Consider the following 23,455-nt stretch of genomic DNA (forward strand, 5'->3'; position numbering starts at 1 on the left):
TGAACTAACAAGCTCCTTAACATATTCAGCTTTTACACACGTCTCTACTTGAAAAAGCGCGTGGCAAGCGCAGACATGCACGGCTGACCCTCTCAAATTTAGCCTGCACTATATTTTTGAGCTCATCGCCGCAAGCAGCCAAAAACCACATTGTGGGACTCGGAACATAGTGCGAAAGACACGTCCGAAGAAACTGCTCTTTCTGTCCCGGCCTGGTTTACGCCCCTACCCTCCGCATGCATGCTGATGAGAGTGACTGCTGTCTAAGCAGCATGGGACAGAGCCCAACACAAGTCAGCAGAGACTGACATCCAAGGAGATCTAAGCAGAGGCACAATAATGGAGGCCGAGGAGCATACCAGCAAGACAGGCGGAGAGACACACAGAAGCATGGTGCTCTGGAAACAGCGGGGTGAAAGCCCCTGGGCTCTTGATCATGCGCTCTCTTCAGATGAATTACTTATTAGGGAATATGTGCAGAACATGGGCTCCTTCCAGCCTGTGATCTTCCTGCCAGTTTAGCCAAAGTCCTCTCCTCCCTTCAGCCAGCCAGACTTTATCTGGCATGGTCCTGAGCCCCGAGCTCTCTACGCCAACACAAGACATGCTGTGGAAAGAGAAAGGAGGAAAAGACAGATAGCGAGAAAATCAGACACGAGTGAGAGAGAGGTCAGGAGAGGAAGTGGGAGAAAGCAAGTGAAAACAGACGATTGAGAGAAAAAGAGATGGAGCACTTTTATGCTCGTGGTCTGTCTTGGGCCTATTTGACACGTGTGGGACCACATGCACATGCGCTGTCTTGCAGAACATAGTGAGCACCCTGTATAGGCAACATTTCACGTATTTACATCGCACGTTTTCTAAAAAAAAAAAAATTATGTGCTTGCCTAAATTTTAAAGCAGCATTGCAAGTATCCTTTTGCAGAAAACACAATCCAAGAATGCACTGCGATGAGCTCACCAAGATGGAATTTCAAAGTATTAATAACTATTTATATAACTATTTGTGTGTATGCATATTTGTCTAAATAAATATTTACAGTTTTGTTTAAGCTTTTCTCACATGTTAATCATCCAAATGATTATGAGGTGGCATAAACCGCAGTTCCCTATGTAGGCAGCACACAAGATTTCATTACAGAGCAACACACTTTCGCCACAGTTCTATACAGGCACTGTTTGCTGTGTGTGGCGAGGGCAGGCCTGGCACGGGGCAGACGGCGGTCTGATGTGCTGCCAGGGAAAATCGATTAAGAGAATTTCACCAAATCATGTTGCGTGAGAAGCTAGAGCCAGTGGTGGGCAACATTAAAGCAGTGGCTGGCAGTGGCAGGGCTGCAGATGATGAAGACGCTGTTTTTTAACTACGGTAAATACTGCGATCTGTGGACCGCTGGTCAGGAACAAAAGACCACTGGAACAGATGGCTTTGAGAAACGCATTTCCAGCCATCAACACCGAGACACTGTAATGAAGACCAGATTGTGGCATTAAAACAGAAAGTTAGAGGAAGAAAAGAGAAAGTGAGATAGGAGGCACAAAAAGAGGCTAAGCAGACTTATAAATAACTCCTTCACTCTAAATAATTGACTATGCAAAAATCAATAACCCTACTACGTAGAACCAATCAATACGGAGTTGAAATAGTATCAAGATCAGTGTAAAATGCACAGGAGTTTCTTTCCTAAACTGATCACACAAACAGGACAACATAGCCACTGTATTTTAAATTAAAATCAATTAATTAATTTAAATAAATAAATAAATAAAATGACTTCAAAAACAGCAAATATTTTCAAACATATTAAGTGTCAATAAAAAATGCAAAAAACAGATGCACATATCATAACTTCACAAAAAACAATAGAATATCCTAACCATGACTAAAAAGTGTGTGTGTGTATGTGTGAGTGGATGCGTAGCTAGCCAGTCTTACTGTGTCCATCCACAAGGAAGTAATGTGAGTTTTACCTGTAGGGGTTCAGCTCTACGTTCATGATGCGAGCTGGCAACTCAAGTCTCTGGGCCACTTTAACACCCAACATAAATCCAGAGTGAAACAATCCTTTCACACAACTTCTGTTTCTGTCACGTTGAGACACGTAATTTAAGGGCAGTGAACGCGACCCTCGGGTTATTCTGTCCCCCATCTTGGCCTATTTCACAGCTGTGTCTGAACAATGTAACACTGTATCCGAAGGGGAAAAATATTGTAAATAACAGGGTTAAAAAACAATCACATGGAGAGAAAGATACAAAGAGAGAGAAAGAAAGGGAGGAAATTAATTTAAGTGTGTCAATGGTCAAATTGAGAGATTTCCTGTGGATACCAGAGAGAGAGCGAGAGAGAGAGAGAGAGAGAGAGAGAGAGAGGAAAAAAGTGTACTGTATAAGAGAAGAAATAGATACATAAAGATAAGGAAGAAGAAGAAAAACGGAGCATGATTAGTTGCCCTAGATTTTTAAATTTATCTCCTGTTTTGGGCATTAAGTAAAATAACCAAAGTAATATAATCAACTGGCCCCATTACGAAAAGTTCCCATGTAGGGCAATTGAACAAAGTGCCGTCCTCAAAATGTGAAGGAGCGGAAACCAGGTCGTTCCTGGGAGCCACTGGTAATGAACCTCATCAGACTGGGGAAGTGCGTGTGTGAGCCGATCGAGCTGACCTGAGAGCAGTGCTACACAGAAGCAAGCGTTGCATGCTAATTCAGAGCGACGCGAAACAGCACCTCTACTCAGAAGAGCCTCCTCTTCAGGACTTTCTGGTTGGTGCTGGCTGTACAAACAGATTTGTGCAGCAATATACCATCATGACTTGACAGTGACAGACTTTGATGTGTGCGATTTATATCCTACTGCATGTTAACAATCATTTAAAATGTTTTAAATACATAAATAAACGGACGGTGAATATATAACTTTACAGATGAGTGGACTGTCCATTGATTTTGGTTTCAAAGGTCATCTGCTATGTGGGACTCCAGACTGGCCCGGCTAAAGACGAACACTATGACAAGGTTTAATTAAATTAGTCTACATGTCCCGGACACATTCTGAGGTACACTGGCCTGGGTTGAGTTGCAGCATTCCTACCCTAATCATATTAACTCTTATATCTAGGCAAATAAACAATACTTATCTGCAAACAGATCATGCGACCAGCGGCAGCAGACGTTGACCTCTAGCTCAGGTCGACAGTGGACCAGCGTGCATGTGTTTCCTCGAAACGGAGGATAGTGCAACTGGGCTGTATTAGGAACACAAACACCTCGACTTCCTGTGGCAAACGTCAATGCTGGCAATACCTAAAACAAAGATAATTTTCCCTAAAATGTTACAAAAAAAAGATGGGTTGATATAGTATTGACTTTATTTATTGAAAAGATGTTAAATCATACTTATGGATAAGGTTTAAGCACGTTTTTAGTATCATTGGGCAGGAAGTGTTATGTTTCCACGCCAAACAGACAGAGGTTGACCGTTTGGGTCCATTGTGGCCTGAACACTGCTCAAAGAACATCTGCAGGTCACACACACTTCTTGTGCCAAGGACAAAGACAGACTGAGCATCTGGCTTGGCCTTGATCTTCACAGCTTTCCTTCTTCAGCCATTCAATGATTCATCTCTCTTCTTATCTCTATCTCTGCTGTTTCTTCTCTCAGAAGGGTCTGCTGGACCCTCAGGGCCTTTCCCTTAGGCCTTTGTCCATTCTGTCTCAACCTGCTCCCTAAAAGAGGGTATTAACATACCGAAATGTTCGTTTTATGTTCTGAAGTTTAAAATGGCCCGAGATGACAAAATGCACATTTAGTGTTATTTGTATTACATTGGTAAGAAATGAAAATGTTTTTGTGAGGTCGGAGGGTGACGTTTTACAGTCAGTTAAAGTGGCGACCCTTAGCATGTTTTGAAATAAGTGGACTTTTCAAGGAAGCCTGCTAATTACTTGCAAATCAATCAGAACCCCCCCCCCTCTTTGTCTCTCTCTCTCTCTTTCCCACTCTAACACATGGTGGGTAAGGGGCCGCTCCTCCGCCGGCATTTTAATTGTGGCAGCAATCAGGCAGATTCACAGGAACTAATTAATATGCAGATTTGCAGCATCTTTTCTCCGCCAGTCTCTTTTTTTTGTAGACATTTCACATAAATTACAACTCAAGTGCTTTACGATTACTTATGTAAAATGTACACTAACGCTTCAATTTGATGTTTAATTTTAGGACCGGATCACCGGCGCTCCCTGCTTAATGTAAATGATTGATGTTTCACCATACCGCATTTTCCACTTCATTAATAAAAAAGTGCATCTTTATTTATTTATGAGCGAAATGTACGTCTTCATAATGTAATTAGAGCAATATCTGTGTGTCACATTCCATTTGAAAATACGCACTGTACAAGCCCACCGACAATACCCATTTCAAACACGGCTAGTAGTGTCAAAGACAAAAGCAGTTTTAGTACAGGAACACTAGGAGGAGATTAAGCCTTATTTTTCCTATTGTCTGGGAGCGGGGAGTGACTAAATTAGGCTCTTCGTCTGTGTGCTCAGCACATTAGCACAATATAAAACTTGAAGCGCTGCACACAGTCCATTGCAGTTAATAGTCAGATAATGAGAGCGTGGAAGCAAACGCCTCTATTAAATCATTGTTTAATACTTCACGCTGAAAGATTGCCGTTCGGTGGAGGTGTTTTCAAATGGCTCACTTTTATGCCGGCTCGCTACAATAAAACTAACGGCGTGTGAAAGTCTGTATGTTACGTTCCGCTCTGATAAGGCTTTGCATGGTAACAAAAAGCAAACAAACAAACAAACAAAACTCCAAATAAACAAACAGCAATAACAAAAGCAGAGAAAATTATACCTTGCTTTTTGGTTTACACTGTTATAGAACGTGGTTACAAATGCTCTTAAGTAAATTACCTTTTATGTCAAAGAAACAAATACAGGAGAAAATATCTACAATGTCCTAAAGCAGTGTTGACTGACTTTTTAAATTAATTTTAACAGACACATTTTTTTTACCTCATAAACCTTTGTGTTTTGAAGTGTGTATCCTATTATAATAACTGCTATCATTTCAGTGTCTTCACAGCTCAGAAATGTTGTTAGGCCTTGAGGAGCCTGCTGTTTGTTTGTTTAATTAAAAATGATGAACGTGACATTCATTTTGGATCCTGTTTCAGTTCACATGATGAATCCTCTCTCTCTCTCGCCGTGTACATTTGTTTTGTCACCTCTTGTACTGCTTGCGCATTTTCCTTCCATTAAGAATCCATATTTAATATCTCTGGCATGTTTACAAAACTGGTCCTTAAAAGGGAAGTTAATCGAATTGACCAGCCACCATTTTTGACACTCCAGCACGACACGACAGTTAACATCTGAGTACAATAGCTGGTGTAAATAATGATGCTGTGCCGATGGCCTTCTTGAATTACAGCCCATAACAGCTGTAAATAGTGTTATTTAGATAGTTTGGAGTCATGGATACTTCTTTGAAACCCCTAATGCAATGATCCTCACACAATGGCCGTCTCTATTTACACTTCACACTTTGTTAATGCTAATGTGAGAAGACTTTGTGTCAAAGCAGTATTGTATGTGGCGTGGACTGGTATATCCATAAATCCGTAAACATTTTTAACTCCACTCCATTGAAGCTGTATTCTATGTAAAAACTTGCATACAGAAAAAATTAAATGACCTGCCTGGTGTCTTTTTATTAGAACATGGCAGCAATTGCTGTATATTTAAAGGACATTGCCCTAGCATGTCATTATAGAGAAATATAATATATATGTTTTTTTTCAGACAATATAACAAGCATAGCTTGTGGTCACATGACTTGCTCATTATAGGTAGGGTGACAAAATAAGCAACCCATCTGCCTTCCATCTGTCAAACTCCTGCATCATCTTTTGTCATTGCCGTCTACAATTGTGTGTGTATTTTTGGGGGTGACAGAAAAGCCATATTTTAACGTCTCTGACTTCATGTAGCTATTCGAACGAGACTAAGATCTGTGTTTATTACAGAGATGGGAGTAATACATTCTGGGTTTCTACATTCAGATCGCATGCTCTTGTGTAATTAAATTATTTGTTTAAATCTTACATTTAGATCATTTATCAAAATGATCAAATGGTAAGTTATTATAAATTATTTTCCTTACTTTTTTAGAATAAATTAAACAATTAAATAAATGAGTAAATATTAAATAACAACCTTACTAAAATATACCCTTTTTATAGAATTTTATGCATATAATAAAGCCAGTAAAATAAACTGGACTAAAATCTGATTATTCATATAATTGTGACATTCTGTAGTTTTAGTGGAAAAATGAAGATGAGTACCTAACCTCACACTGATATTACAGTGATCAGCCTTGCAGTTTACATGTTTGACTATTGATTTTTTTTTCACCAGATGGTAAAAACACCTACATCCATACAGTATGTTGCACAGTAAACAGAAGGTGAACCTCTACGGTAGTTCACAAAGACCAAAACAAGCATTGAGAAGGTTTAACACAGTGTTGTCAATCACAGGCATTCACATTTACATGAATTATTCAACAGTACATTTTCTTTGGAATTTTTACAGATGCATGAAAAAAACAGATTTGTCAGATTCAAATGAGATTACTGTCTGTAAATATTTTTTTTTCTCTGGGAAAATTAGTCTTGTCCTAATAGAACTAAAGATATAGATATACAGTGAAGAGTCAAAGAGAGAGAGGAAGTGAGAGTGTGCGATTCATAAAGTTTTTATCAGAAAGTTTTATACAAGAAAAATGTATAAGAATTACAGTATTTACAATTTAAATTCATATAAAATGTACATGATTACACAAGTTTCCAAAATTAGAAGCATTAACAGACGTGTGTGTGTGTGTGTGTGTGTGTGTGTGTGTGTGTGTGTGTGTGCGTGTGCGTGTGCGTGTGTGTGTGTGCGCGTGTGTGCGCGTGTGTGTGTGTGTGAGTGATAAAGAGTTAGAGTGGAGTAGCTCCTCACAGCTCTTCACTGAAGCGAAGCCTGTGAATCCTGGCAGCGTGAGCACAGACAAAGTCAAACTGCTGCTCACACATATTTGGGGGGATATTTAATTAAAAGTGGATTACAAGAGTATTGGATAAACAAAGATCAGATTAACAAATAACTGTACGCTATTTTCCCATTTGCCAATGTAAATTTGACTTTGTGGCTGCATCCCCGACACAGAAGAGAAGATTTACGACTCTTCCAGAATATTAAGTCCCGGTCTGGTGCGGAGTTTAGGGAGACTTTCACAGAAGTTGATAAAACCTCCACCTTCTGCTCAAAATAACATTCACCCACCACAGCGGCGGTGCCCCACCCTCAATAACACACATATCTAAATGATGTATGTGTGATTTATTGTGAAAATCACCTTCAGCGCGAATATCACAGACTACAGCCCGGTTCAACACTGTGTTCGTCCCCCAGCAGGTCAGTCAGTCAGCAACTTCGGGGTATGCGCAGTTCTGTTCCGACCATTTTTAATTGGAAGTGAAATTGAGTTGGGCTGAATGGCAGGGTTTCAGCTGAAGGTGAGCAAAAAGCAAGAGGACTGACACATTTATACATAGCTTTTCTCTCCCGTCTGCAGTTAAAGTTTGTTTCTCTTGTTTCACTTTCGACACCACCTGACCTTGCTGTGATAGACTGCCGGACTTTGTGACTGGGCCCAGAAAAGAACCCTCTCTGAGGTATGTGTGTGTGTGTGTATGAGAGAGAGAGAGAGAGAGAGAGGTGAGAAGAAATGGATTTATTGACTTGTGACTTTGACTCAGGCCAATGTATCAGCACTTGTATTGTAGGGAATGATGAGACCAGAAGATGTCAGGGACAACTTAATATAGACCAACTCCAAACATCCCTCTACCTTACACTCACATTCTGTATCTTTCACATTTCACATTCTCTGCAAGTCACTGCAAAACAAGACAAACCAAGGTAGTCTGCTGTGTCCACAACATAGACTTTTAGTCAACTAGGTGCTAAAACAACGCAATGCAAATAAACAGTGCTATTAGTGGGCACTTCTTCTTAGAGATCTCTCAAACTCTACTGTACACAATAAAGCAAAGCAATAAAGACTCTGGAGGAAGAATGAGAAGTAGAGGTAGAGATAGAGAGAGAAGAGGTAAAGGCAAACAGACCCAGTGGTCATGCAAGTGCAACAGAGAGCAGAATGGCATTTGGAGTTTGTTTGTTAAATAATGCAGGCAGAAGGAAGCAAGACAAGGGCACTATGGCTGATCCTAACATGTTTCCTCACGAACACGATGAAGCCTGGTGAAAATTGCAAAGAAGAGGAGGAAAAAAACATGTTCATGATGAATCCCCTCTAGCCATAACTTTGTTCCTCATTTCCGGAGAGGATGCATAATTCAAAGGGAGGATAAGTCAGGCCTGAGGCTGTTGTGGCATTCTGGGGCAGAGTGGGAGATAGACAGGAGGACCGAGTACTGTCCACCATAGTGTTTATATCTGAACCCAGTGATGTCACCAATGACAAAGCAATTCTAAATGTCCCAGCGGGTGGATGCATTAAATGTGAGGCCGTAATGTTTACATCTGTGAATACGGGATGCATAATAACACTCAACAAGCACTAAATGTAAAAAAACAAAAATTCTGTCATCATTTACTCACCCGCTTGTCATTTCTTATGCAGAACACATAAGAAGATATTCTGAAGAATGTCGATAACCAAACCATGCATTGGTTTTGTGTCTATACAACAGAAGTGAATGGGTTTGCCATGGTTCGATACCAACATTCTTCAAAATATCTTCTTTTGTGTTCTGCGGAAAGAAAGAAAATGAGGGTGAATAAATTACTACAGAATTTTCATTTTTTGGTGAACTATCACTTAAATCACTGGCTATTTGATTGGTAATACAAGTGCTCTGTTAATAGACTGTAATGACAAAAAAGTTTTTCTTTTTTTACAAATATGTGGGATATTCCTCTCTATTAGACACTGAAACTAGATACTTTTTCATACCTTGTAAAAAAAATTCTAAATGCACATGTTAAGGGCAGGCGTGCCACAAATTTTGGACCCTGCATGTAAAAAAAAGAGATGGGCATGTGCTATTTGCAGGGTTGGAGAGACTGAAGTCCTTTGGCCTCTGTCACATTGAGTAAAGCCAGCAACGTGCTAGACTGGCACTTGCAAGTGGTGCTGGCAGGCTGGAGAAGATGGACAGAACTCTAATGTTTATTGTCACTAATGCAGGCCCCAGTGCTCAGGGTGAGACATGCTTAGCCCCTGTTGAACTCTCTCCCCAGGCTTGGACACGTTTAAGAAGGGCCACGTCACCTGCCACCTTCTACTGGATAATTGATTTACTGTTTCTAAGGCTTTCTGTCTACTGCTGACGCAACCGTGCAGCCCCACGTTGACACGCCATAACCCGTGTTGACACGATCACATACTCGGTCACGTAAAGCCTCACACAGATTCAAAGACCAAGATGCATATCCATACATGAGATGCAAAATCGAATAACGTTTTGGCCTTTGGGTGAACCACCTCATAAATAAACATCCCTTCTTTTGTAAAATATGTGCACTGCTGCACTAAAAACCTTCCAGTTGTAGTACAAAGAGAGATGTTCTATGCACATCCTACATCCTGTACATCTCAGAAGTTGTAGTACAGCTGTCAATCATAAGGAAAAGGCGTATGAAGGAGTTAGTGTTGGACGGCAGAGCTGAGAAAACAAATAAAGCTAAACCAAACTCTCTGCCTGTAATCCCCGTGCTGCAGCCTCTGGTAAATCTCCGTCCTGCCCCTGTATTGACACGTCATGCCTCAGAACTGCCATCATTTCCAAAACACTGCCTCACATACACATTATTGTTTATGGGGAAAAGACTCCTATTACATTTATCAGCAGCTATTAAATAAAGTAAGACACAAAGGGCAGAAGAGCCGCATGACTGAATGAGATGCAGGAGACAGTTCCCCCACTTTGGTGGTAATAAAGTACCATGCTGCCTGTGGTGCACCACTACCATTTTTGTGGATCGTATAACTGAAAAAAAAAACACATTTTGGACATATAGTATTAGATATTATACATCTTAGACATCTAATACATAGCTAATATCCAGGTGCACATCTGCTGCTCTAATGTCACAGGTGCTCTGGAAAGGGTGATATAAGTAACTGTCTTTCTATGGTAGGGGAACCTAAATCTTTTTAAAGATTTTTAAAGCCTTCTCAATAAGGATTTTCTAAAATTGAAAGTTATTTGGAGTATTTATTTAAAGTATTTGGAGTATTATTATTTATATATCAAGGTGCTTGAAAATGATTATACTGTACTGTATATCAAAGTATTTCGGGTATTATCATCTGATTTACTTTATTATAAGGATACTGTTGGAAACATTCAGGAAATGCCTAGGAAGATTTTTTTTAACGGGTTGATGGCTGTTTATCTGATTTTTTAACTTGCCCTGCCAGCTTTCTATTTCTTTAATTGTGGGGGTTTTTTCCAAAGTGGAGGACAGAGAAGCGGAAGGGGTTGAGGGTGTCATACATACAGATTCAGTATCTCTCTCTCTTTCAAGCCTATCACTTTAAGAGCATCACCTCTCGGCGTCTGTGACTCCAATTTGAGTGGAGCATGCAAAGGTCTCACACTGTCAGACTGCCATATCCCCCACCCCACCCCACCTCTACTCCTCACTCTCTCTCTCACTCTCTCTCTTTCTCGCTCTCTCTCTCCCTCTCTCTCCCAACATTCAAGCAAACAGGGGCAATTACGCACTGAACTGGCACCCTGTTTACACCTTAAACCGGCACCAATTACAGCTCTGTGACACCCGCACCAACACAAGCACGTTCTCTCTCCCTCTCCTATCTCTCTCTTCCTCTCAGCTATCCACCCTGTGAACAGCGAGGAGCTGCGTTTTGGTCTCACTGTGTCGGTTGGGATGTCAGGATGGAGGTGCTTATAGAGGACAACTGCTTGGGTCACATGAAGTCACATGAAGCCAGACCTCTGACTGAACAGGAAAAGGTATGGTCCACATTGTAACTTATTGCCCGCTTAAAAGAGACCATCTGACTGACATTTGAAGCAACCAAACAACCATAAATTGTTTTATTTTTGTGCACCATGCAAATAAGAAAAAAAGACATGATGCCACAATATGCAAAATAAACGCTATAAAAAGCCATGTCTGTACTGTAAGCACTATGACCAAAATTTCTGCCCATCCCAAAGTGGTAAGTACAAACTATTGCATTTTTTGGACATTATCTGGGAAAGTGGAACTTTTTCACACAGTTAAATAAAGTTCTGAACTTGCTACTTAGTTGCCTCCAACAAATCTCTAAATATCTTTTATTAATTTGAAGGTCAATAATCTTGCAAATTTGCATACGCAAAAGCAAATATTATTTACTAATCAAACACACTTGTTGTATCAACTCTTTGTACTTATTAAAATTATTTTATTTTCTAGCAAAATGAAAAAACTTACAGAAGTTGTATAAAGTGGGCGGCCATGGATGTCACTGAGACTAGGTCACAGGTGCTGGATTAAACTGTCAGGAAATAGAAAATATAGAGAAATAGGTATCCAGAAAAGTGACCTGTTGAGATTATGACAAGGCCTGTGACATAAGCCCTCTGACAGACATACAATTCTGAAGTAATTAAGAGAGTAAGCTTAAGCCTGTCCTGAATCACGCTCTGCAACATTAACACTGCAGAAACTGGCAACACACAGAGCGATATCACACTGAGACACTATATTTAACAAAAGAGTGAGAAAGTATGTGTGAGATACTGGTAAAATAGGGTAAAGACTGCAGAAAACACTGGAGAGAGAGTGACAAAATGAAAATAGATGTGCTAGTGTAGAGACACAGAGAGAGTGCATGTGTGTGTATACTATACGTGCATTGTGTGTGTATGGGCGAGTGTGTTAATGAACTGACCTGCACAGCCCACCTGCTCTCCCCAGCTGCCTGGCCCAAGATGGAGGCAGCATTCCATAAATATCTGGAGGACAGTCCACAAAGCCTCTCTCTCTCTCTCTCTCTCTCTCTCTCTCTCTCTCTCTCTCTCTCTCTCTCTCTCTCTGTAAATCCCTTGTCCTCTTCTTTGATTGACAGGTTAAGAATAAGATTTTTTGTTTTTAATAGATTTTTATTTTATAGTTTATAATTTATAATTTCAGGTGCTCTAATATTACAGTCCTTAAGATTTCAAATGACATTATATTGGTGAAAAAAACAAAAACTGCATGATCTCTGTCGGTTTTTATGATTTTATGGTGACTTTGGGGATTTTAATTTAATATAAATAAATACAAAAAACTGTTAATTAAATAAGCAATTATTATTCATTATTAAAGGTGGTGATATAATAATATTAATAGCAACAACAACAACAAACAATAATAATAATGAGTAATAAGTAATAACAACAGTAACAATAATATTAGTAATAATAACAACAATAATACTTAGTATTAATAATAATGGGTAATAACAATAACAACAACAACAATAATAATAATCAACACAATTTATTTATAATTAATAATAAATAGCCCTGGTATGAGGTCTGCTTTAACTTTCATGTCATGTTTTACAACAAATCTGTCTGAAAAGTCCATAATTTTGTAAATGTTTTTACAAACAGCACATGCACAGCTGACATAGGGATACAGTGGCTCTACTGTTCTCTGACTACATAAAAAAATCATAAAACACTGGATATCATCTCTCCTTCAGTCCTCGTACTTAAAGAGCAAAAAAGCATGAGCTCATAATATGGGGAGAAGCGGTTTTCATTTTTTCCTTCTTTCTTTCTTCTCTTAGCCCTGATTCAGAGAGTGTATTCCTCTGTGGCCCAGTGTCACATTTGTTACAGCTGAACAGACATACGCCAATACTCCTCTCAAGCGTTCCGGGGTAACGGCCCTGCTGAGGTGCAAGGAGGGACCCCGGACGAGCAGGAGAGCATACCAGGGACAAACGCATCACTTCCTCTTTGTTAAATCTTAATGTATGTTGGCCCAGTTCCCCACCAACACACTACTGCCAAGATCTTGCTCTCTAATGTATGCAGACCCTTAGTCTTACTCCAATAAGTGACGCAGAAGGGGTGCTGTGTGTGTGTGTGTGTGTGTGTGCGTGTGTGTGCGTGTGTGTGTGCGTATAAATTTCCTTTATGCAAGGTGGGTGAAAAGTTAGAAAATTGGTCCGTTCCATCATTGCTAGACCAGAGGCAGTGGTGACACCCCGATCAGGTGTGCATGCATAATCGCAACCAAAAATAATCACTGTTTTGAATAATTCCCCACCACCCCCAAATTCCTGCAGCTTCAACTTATTCTGGGGAGGTATCCCATAAATCTTTACAATGAATGTAAATTTGAGATGGAAGGGCTGCAGCACCAGGCCTCTTAGGAGCTCTTGTTAGATCTCTCCCTCTCTCGCTCGCTCTCTTTCTTTCCGCTCTTTCCTTGAGAGTTTATACAGATGATTCAGAGGAGAGTGAGGAAAATAGCAGTTTTTTCACATCTATCTCGCCGGTGATTTCTCTGCTGTTGGTCTGGTGCGCTGTGAGCTATAAATGAATACTCTCTCTCCTCTGAGGACAGAGCAAAACACAGACTCCATCTTTACCTGCCTAACGCTAATGATATTCTGATGCACACAACCCAGACTACATTACCACAGTGCCGTTTGCCTATTTATTTGTTTGTGTGACCTGCTTGACCTGATGTCACTGCCACAACCTAAAAACTTGCATTGTTGTCTGAAGTCATTACTCGGTTGACTACGACACTATAAAAAGTTGACATCCTGCAAAAAAAAAGAATCCACGATAAATATATACATAGACTTATCAATATGCAGAGGGACAGACAAACAAAAGCATCATGGGTAAAAACAATGGGCACTTCTAAAAATGTGGCGCTGTTCTGTTTACTGGAGTAATTGATGGGGAGAGGAAATAGAGAGGGCAGGGGACGGGTGGGGGCAGCACATTGCCTGTGTGTGTTTTCTTGGCTGTGATTGAGGGACGGTGCCATTGTAATGAGGAGCCACCCGAGTGAAAACTTCTCACTGAAAAAGTTACAGAATTATTTAGAGAGGCTCTGTGAAAATTACAATATGCACAATCTACCTGCTCGTTAAAGGATGAAAAATAATAAAATTCTTTGTGACAGGTTTCCAGCCCTTGCAATGTATAATGATTTTTTTTGCCTGGCGAATTTGGATTTTTTTTAGACTATGGGTACATCTGTTTTGCATGAGATGCATAAAATGACAGGATTCCGACAGCCAGAGCATCTAGTGACAAAGATTACTGTCACCCTCCTCCAAGAGTTAATTCATCATTGGAAATGGTCCGTTCCCTTTCTGTGTCTCTTAGCAACAGCCTATCCCCTGGTGCTGCCTCTACCACGTGTGCATATGTAATATAGTGCTCTTCAGCATACCTTTTACATAAAAATAAGACCATAATTTCAACTTTACATTTTTATTGTATTAACATAAAATATTGGGCATATTACATTGAAATTCATATCCAACGAATTTGATTCCAGCCAGTATTATGCAGTGAAAGGCGCAGTGGTTATACTTGTTAATCTGGATGCATGAATAAGGAAATATTTGCTCTGGATATTAGTTTTCCACGGTGGAGACAAAATGGAGAAACTTTGCAATAACACGTTAGGGCAGGAGACTAACCTCTTAACATGCAAATCAGCACGCTCGCGGCTTCTGATGAATGGCTGCCGTGCCACATTTAAAAAATTGCTCTTTCGCTCACAAGACTTTTCGGTAAAGGAGAATGATTAGGCCCTAACAAGCGCAAACAACGGTAAAACAAAGCTAAGTTTTTTGCGAGGAGGTGTTCTGTTGTCTTTGCCAGAGGTCACGGCGCTTGACAAATAGCTCTCGTAGCCACCGGGGTACAGATTGAGACATTATTCACAAGCGCAGAGATGCTGAGATGATGCGCAGGATTAATTGACAGTAAATGATGACAGACGCATCACATATAATAAACAACCCACAGTGTCAAAAGGTAATAAAGAAACGGATTAGCGTGCCCGTGTTTGTCATGTTCTAAATACTCAGAAAAGGAGGGAAGATATAACAGAATTGATAATTTCATTTGTGGGCAGTAATAATGGTATAAAATGGCACAGATTACAGATCTTAGAGGTGGGAAAACTCTAGGGATGTGATTTAGCCAGCTGAGTCCTCTCTCTCTCTCCCGTTCTCAGTAGGGTGACACTGCAGCGTTACTGCTCAAAGCTTTATCTGCCATGAAAAGGTGAAGCCATGAGTGATCTCTCCAATTTAAAAGCACTCAGCCCTCACAATATATTTTTGCATATATTCATGCAACAAAGATTCAATTTAAAAATTCTATTCGGCAAACATTGCCTGAATTCTTCGCAGCATTAGTAACAGATCATGGGTAACAAATGTATTAAACCTGACAAGTCAGAAAGGGGGAAAAAGCTCATTTAATTAAAAACCAAACAATTAAATGTAAATAATAGAAAGAGGGGAAATTTCGAAGTGATGGAGAATTACTGATAGGGACCAGAATCTGCATCCTGTTTTTGGACTCTAATAATGTAATTTTCTGCTAATAAATTGCTGACAAAATCCTGGAATGCACGGAAAGTGTTCAGTGGCCACATTGGTTTTGTACATTCGTTCTGGGCCTCGTCAAATCGGTAAATGAAATTAAAATGACTAGAATGAAGTAGAAGAAATGTTAAATAAACTGTAACAAAATATGTGTTATATGCCAAACATTTTCTTTCATTATACTACCTCTGGTCATGTCACTTTATATTTGTGACAGAAAACCTTCAATTGCAACAATAGCAAATTATAACCTCCCTTTACAGTGGATACCATGTCTGTATTTCAGCTCAGCAAGTGGCCGACACAATATCTTAATTAAACGGCCGGCCAGAGAAGAATTCGACCAGAGTAATGATCTGTGTATGTGGATAAGCAGGTTCTATTGACTCTCTAATAGGTAGCTTTCATTGGATGAGTGGTTCGATAGTAATGAAATGAAGGAAGGGAGATGTTCTCCACACGACCCTCTAAACACAATCCACACGGCAGCTCTCCAACACAAGTTTCAGCCATCGATGCACAAAATGAATTTACAAAGTGACAAACTTCATTAAAATGCCTTACAGAAAATAGAAAGTTCTGTCATGATATACTCACTCTCATGTCATTATAAACTGTATGAAAAGAGCAATATTTTCAGTAAATAGCTTTTTAAAAATTTGGACAAAAGTTTGACATCCCCATTTACTTTTTATTAAATAAACAAGAGGGTTGTATTTTCTTTAACATTTCTGTGTTTGTGTTCCACTACACAAAGTTCTACAAGTTTCGAAAGGTGTGTAAATTCATGTCAACTGTTCTTTTAAAACCCAGCACACAACGATGGCTCATAAACGTCAGGTTGTCTTTTTTCAGTAAAATAAAGCAAATTAGCGCATCGGCAAAATCATTTATGTACAGAGTGATTTTTAAAGTGCTTTCATCTGTTGTATAACCAGGGTTACTTTCAGTGGTGCGGGTCACAGCGAACAGATCGTTTTGGGGCAAGGACCCCTCATTAGCAAGGTGACAGCAAAAATAAACAGTGTACCAGACCGAGTCTATGTTCTGTTCCATTTGCATAGTTCAAGCCAATGTGCACCATTACCCAACATAAGAGCGCAATGCTTTAAAAAGCCAGTCCTCCACCTGCGTTGCCCTCACAAGTCAACAGCCATGCATCAATCAGGCAATGAGCTAATTTAGCGGGTCTCTCTCAGCTTTTTACCGAGTATGACGTGCAGGTGGGCTAAAGCATCGTTTTAGGACAGCACTCCATTAGAGTGACACACACACAAAAGCAACAAACAAACACGAATCTCCCTGAGGACAAACGCAAAAAGAGGGAATGAACTCTCAAACTTCACCATGCGGTATAGATCACGCTTGTACGTGACCAAGCGTTCACTGACGTTACAAGCCTAATCTGCAGGTAATAGGATGTAAAGTCGAGTTCTTTCGCTATCGCCCTCATCAGACGCACGCGAAAGAGAGCGTTTTAACTCTGAGAGGGGAACCGAGGGTTGAAGTTGCGGTATTAGCGGGCATAGTTAACATCAGCAGCGTGAGGCATGCAGGGGAAGTTGGCGTTGTGGTAGTGTTTCTCGTGTCATTAGTCTGAGATAGCTCTAATGGCCGTCCCGCTGGAGTGGCTCTTCAGAGCCGGCGCTGGCAGAGCGGGGCTCTTTTCGCGCGCTGAACACCCTGACGCGCAGAGAAACAGAAAGCAGCACGCTGCGTGTTGTATGTAAATTCCGCCTCATTTATGGCATTATCTGAAGGAGGGATATTGTCACTCCGCAGTAATGTGCATGTTCGTACCTCTGCGGCACGAGGTAGGGAGAGAACGAGGCAGTCCACGCATGCATAAAAGAGATATCCACTAACTCACAATAGCAATTCTGCATATGAAAACAGAAGAGAGGATGGGAGGAATGAAAGAGAAAAATAGAGTGGGTGATGAAGAGAGAAAGGTAGATGGCGGAGAAGAGGAAAGAGACGGAGGGAGAGAAAACAAGAATCAGCCAGACATATGCACTGCTTTTCGGAGCAGAATAAAGAGATGTCTCTATTGAAAAATAGCCAGGTGGGTAAATTTGACTAGCTCAGCCATTTGAAACACCCTGAAGAGATGAGAGAGGGAAGACAATGGTAAAAAGTGTGACGACGCAGACGAGAGACAGCATTAGTACAAGCAGGAGGAACAGGAAGTTTGTGGCATGCATAATTTGAAAGCCAAACAACATTAAAATTTTAACTGGGTGAACGTTGGTGTGAATCCTCAATCTCAAGAAAATTGTGAAGAATGACATAGCACTTTAATGTGGTTTCAGATTGTTGAGGGGAGATAATCGTCGATATGTCAGTTTGTTAGCTATAGGCTATATTATGTGCTCTCATATTTGGGATTTTTAAACCGTTATAAATTCATGTTCTAGTTCCATTTAATGTTTACACATTTTTTCAGGATAAAGCCATATGAAACATCTAATCAATTTAATTGCTTTAAAAACCTGTTTTATTATTGATATCACACCTTTACCCATAGCTGATTTTTACCATTGCGTAAAATATGACAATTATAGTGTTGTGCATATTTCTTATATGGACCATTTTTACTAGCTTGGTTGTTATTACTGTGCGTTCACACCGCCAGTGACTCTGTCAGTAGTCTCTTGCTACGAGGTCGTTAGAAGGCGTTGCTAGCTTTGGTTGCTCTAGTAACATTTAAAAACAAACTATGCAGTAAATGACGAGAGACAGATGACGTGAGCTCCGCTGCTTTACACCATGTCTACACCGGACGCGGCGCGATGCGACAAGAGACAATAGAACGCATTAGAACCCATTATAATTTTAACTTTTGTCCACACTGGATGCGGCGCAACAATCCCATTAGAACAAGCCGTGTGGCGCGTCGCGATGCGGCCGGTGTAGACACGGTGTTATTCGCTCCCGAAAGTCGCTCATCATTTGCATAAAGTTGAGCAAATCTCAACTTTGTCATGTCGCTAGACACGCCCACTTCCTGTAGCCAGCAGTCACTGTCGCTCGTGTCGCCGGCTCTATTGAAATGAATGACATCGCCTCGCTTTGTCGCTGGTGGTGTGAACGTACAATTAGTCAACTGTTTCAATCCATTAGTCAGCAAATTAAGATATTTAAAGTCACACCTATAACAGCCCCAGTTCTAGGATTGAGGGATTCGAGGTGTAAAAAGAAACTGGGGAAATAACATCCTGCTAGAGCTATAATTATTCTGAGTGCTTGCTTAAATTAGAATGAAAGTAGTGGTGTCCAAGTAGGTGAACTTTTACTTTGTAATTAGCCTGTGGATTTACATCAGTTTAGCTGTGTCCCAAATGACATACTATGCACTTAAACTATGCACTATGCACTCAACCATGTAGTGTATGGATTTTAGAAAGGTAGTATGGTCCCGAATGGAATAAATGGAATGGAGTTATCACTCTGCAGGAGAGTTTTGCTAGAGCAGTATCTGATAGCCCAGCCTCCCTTCCGCTACGTAAGTGAAATTGCGATTGTTTAGTGCATGGAGTGTCCACAGTTCCACACTTCATATTTTCTACTATTTATACTACAAAATGGCGTAGAATAGTGCATAAGTTCGCGATTTGGGACGCACCTATTGACTTTTTGTCTGTTTTTCACCATTTTCCCCTCGCTCTCACACCACACTATTTGGGATAGTTCACCCAAAAATGAAATTCTGTCATCATTTACTCACCCTCAAGTTGTTCCAAACCTGTATAAATGTCTTTGTTCTGATGAACACAAAGGAAGAAATTTGGAAGAATGTCAGTAACCAAACAGATCTCAACCCCATTTACTGTCATAGTACGGAAAAAAAATACTATGGGAGTCAATGGGGGATGAGATCCGTTTGTGAGTCCCAGCTGCCAGAAAATTTCATTTTTTTACAGTGTAGTAACCAACAGTAAATAAAACAAGACCGGGAAACCGGAAACACACCATCAGCAGAAACTGCCGCACAGTCAAGTGTGTTTAATATATTTAATAAGTCAGACTTTATTCGGCAAAAACATTTCCATCTCCTATTACTCACATTAACTCACATTGACTCACATTAACTGTAAAAAAAAGAAGGAAAAAACACCTCAAGTGAGTATAAAAACTTTTTTTCAAAAATTGGTGTTTCCATCACTTGTTTCTGATGTGAACCTTCAAAATTCGCACAAAACAGGGTAATGAAAACTCAGCTAGCCTGACTATGCTTTTGTTTTGTTTTATCTCTGTACTGTCAATTCCCACGTACAATTTTGTGAGAAGGCACCTCCTTAGACAAAATGCCCCTGGCGCTTTTCTAAAATCTTGATACCCAACTCAACATATGGAACGTTACAACCTGAGTGTGTTTGAATTAAATGCGTACCCAATCCATGTCATTTGGACTGCTGTGCCTGTCGCTAATGTAAATACGTAAACCACGGCACCACAGGCGGCCCAAAATCGCCTTGTCACGATGAACTAACTATAAAGTAAGTGGCAGAAGCAGACTGCGTTTGACAGTGCCAGCCTCTCTATCTCCCAGCCACTGTCTCTCACCCGGGCATAATAAGCTTCAATTACCCGCGGCTCTCTCTTTCATTAAAGACAGCCGCTGCACTTTGCTAGCCCACAATAAACACTAACAGAGAGAAATATTAGAGTCCTGTTTATTTATGAACCCGTTAATAATGAGTCGCTTGATGAAAACGGCTTTCTCAGCAGCGCGCTCGCTGAACAAACAGCGTGCATCGGGGAGAGATAGCTAGTTAGCCCCCGTGACTTAAACAAAGCTAAGGCGCCACAACAAGTGCCGGCAATTAGCTGAACCTCCTCCGCGAGGTAACCCTATGCGTCTTTGTCGTTTTCCATCACGCAAGACTGCCGCGTGCTGTAGTATTACAGCAAGGATGTCATCAATTTCCCTAAACGTCATCATAATGCCTTCACGTGTCGGTGATTGATTGTTTTTGTCACTTTATGAAAGATGGTGCCTGTTTGAGTGCGAGGGCGAGGACTCACGCGGGGCACGACCTGCAGACCACGCTGTCTGATGCCCTAATGACTGGCACACCAGTGCCCTGCCCTTCTAATTAAAAAAGGTTCTGGAGAGACATGGCAAAGTTAAACACACAGTATACACAATATAATTGCAATAATAAATATAGTCACACATACAGTATACTGTATATATTGTTTCAAATTTTGCTGTATATATTTATGTATATCAAGCACTAATATGTTGAGCACTGGCACAAGTAAAACAATAACATACTAAAAAGTTATTTTACAATGCAGCAATACGCATTTTTATTTCAGTTCAGAACTAATGTGTTCAAATGAAACCAACGCCCTTGGGAAACAGCAACACAGTAAGGTGTGGTTAGCAGCTCTCTCTCTCTCACCAAAGTCCCAGCTTTGTCACCAGCTTCTTCCATTACTTCTGTAAATCAGACACCCTGTTTCTCTGCTCCCACTTCTGTCCTGAAATATCACACAGATGTGCGAAGAGGATCTGTGAGTACACATGTATATTAACAGCATTTCTAGTCACTGCTGGTCAATCAGGCCCTGCCGTCTCCTCTCAGATGCGCCCATGACTCCTCTCGTCTCTTCGAGTACCCCGCACTGGCGTTCTGCGGCGTCGCCTTGCAGATTGCGGGCCGAGCTTGTCTGCCTAGATAAAAGATCGCACGGGATTGATGCCGGGGGGACGATAGCCCCTGTGACACGTGCGCTGCTCTCCGCTCTCCCTCTCATTCCCTTCCTGAAACGCTCTGTGCGTTCACTCATTTACATAACAGACTTCTGACACCTTTACTTTATTCATCAATCATGGCGCTTCTTCCCCAGTCTACCTTTTGTCTGAGCATGTCTCTGCTCCATCAGGACCTGCACAAAAGATTAATTTCACAGTTTTTTTGCCCTCCCTACGTTCTCCTCCCCGTAATCCTCTGCTTTTTTAAAGCCCTCCCCTCTCTTTCATTTCAAAGATACAAAGCTCATGAAATGACAGTAGCTAGATAATGAAAACAACAATGCAAGCAATTTTTACTCCTGCAGGTCGCATCGCCGGATTTTCTCTCCGCCGTTTCTCCTCGCGCATTTCCGCCGTGGAGCTGCCATCTGTCTAACGCTCACGTGGCCGTCCTGCTCTTTAATCTCACCACCTCGCTGAATTCATCTCTTCGCCTTTCTGCCACCCCTTAGACTAATCTTGTGCTTCTCTACATACTTCTGAATTATTTATCAACCCTGGAATTTCCTCTCTAACCACTTTTCAAAAGAAACAACTTGAAACCAAAAATTGCCAATTCATTTCTGTTTCATGAAACAGGGTGTGATATCATCATGTAGATGTCCACAGCTCACATGGCCATCAACAAGGTCTAGCTAAACACCAAAAGACAAACTGTGATTTAACCAGGGTAAAGTCTCAAAAGATATTTATGAGATCAGAGCATCAAAGATTGATTTTAAGTATTTATTTCACTTTGACTTCCATCCATGGCCTAACTCGGTCAATATTAAAGATATCAAGGTTATATTTCCACAGAATGTTCTTTGCATTATGTAGGATGATTTTTTTAAATAAAACAGTAAATCACAACAAATGACTTCACCAGGATTTTTACAGACTGTTCACAATTAATAAATAGGTTGTGCCAACTTGGAGCATTTCGTTTGTATGCAAAAATCTTCTATTTATTTTATTCACTAAGCACCAGTAATCTAGTTTTAAAAAGTGTTAAATGTGCTTGAAAAAGCACAGCAACACATTTAAATGAAATCAATGCAAATTAATCTTCAATGTAAACATGTCTTCTATACAAATTCTAGATTACAAAAACTGCATAAAAAGAAGAAAAAATCTCATCAGGGTTATCTGCCTGTTATTAAACAAAGCTTTATTTAATCAGTTAATGTTACCTGATTTTATTAATATTGTTACAACAACGCACATAATGCACTAAAAATAATTCTAAATTCTTGACAGAAATGCGAAAAGCTTTTCATACATAGTGCAGGTCATCATGTGACTAGACAAGTCTTAATTAAAAGTAAAAGTGTATAAAGCAAGCATGGGGAAAATGATGAAATCTGTGAGTTTATTTAATAACGGAGAAGCACTATTTTTATGGTACACATCTGTTTGTGAGTGCTGTTGCTTGAAGTAATGGGTCAGTGGATGCCTTTGGGCAGGGCATGGACATTAGCTCCACAGGACAGCAGGGGCAAACAGCCTCATCCGACACCTGAACTTATTTAACAAGATAATTACCTGCGTGTGACTCTTCTGCTCTAGATAACTAACGGTGGAGAGGTAACGGTACACAGTGACCCAATGACCTTTCACTGCTCGGCAGCGACACAATTAACATGATACAAACATTATGCAAACAAAGGCATACATGCAAAACATTCATGCTGTTAGGTATGTACACAAGCAGACATATGGCTAAATATGCGGTTCGATGTGAACAGACATATGTACTGTGCAGTCTCCGCATCCATGGACCACCCACAATTTATTTCTTGACAGTCTGAAGCCTTTTCACTTTTCACGCTGATATGTAAATAAAATTGTGTATATTTTTTAGGTTTTTTTATATGTATATCACTTTACTTTGGATTATATTACTCTATCACGCCCCTTGTACCGTGAACGTAAATGAGTCTGAGAGATCTGTTAAGCTTAATTCTGATTGGCTGGTTACGCAACTTCCGTAAGAAAATATTTTTCTTTCGCTTAGA

Source organism: Triplophysa rosa, linkage group LG9 (assembly GCF_024868665.1).
Source record: "Triplophysa rosa linkage group LG9, Trosa_1v2, whole genome shotgun sequence".
Lineage (NCBI taxonomy): Eukaryota > Metazoa > Chordata > Actinopteri > Cypriniformes > Nemacheilidae > Triplophysa > Triplophysa rosa.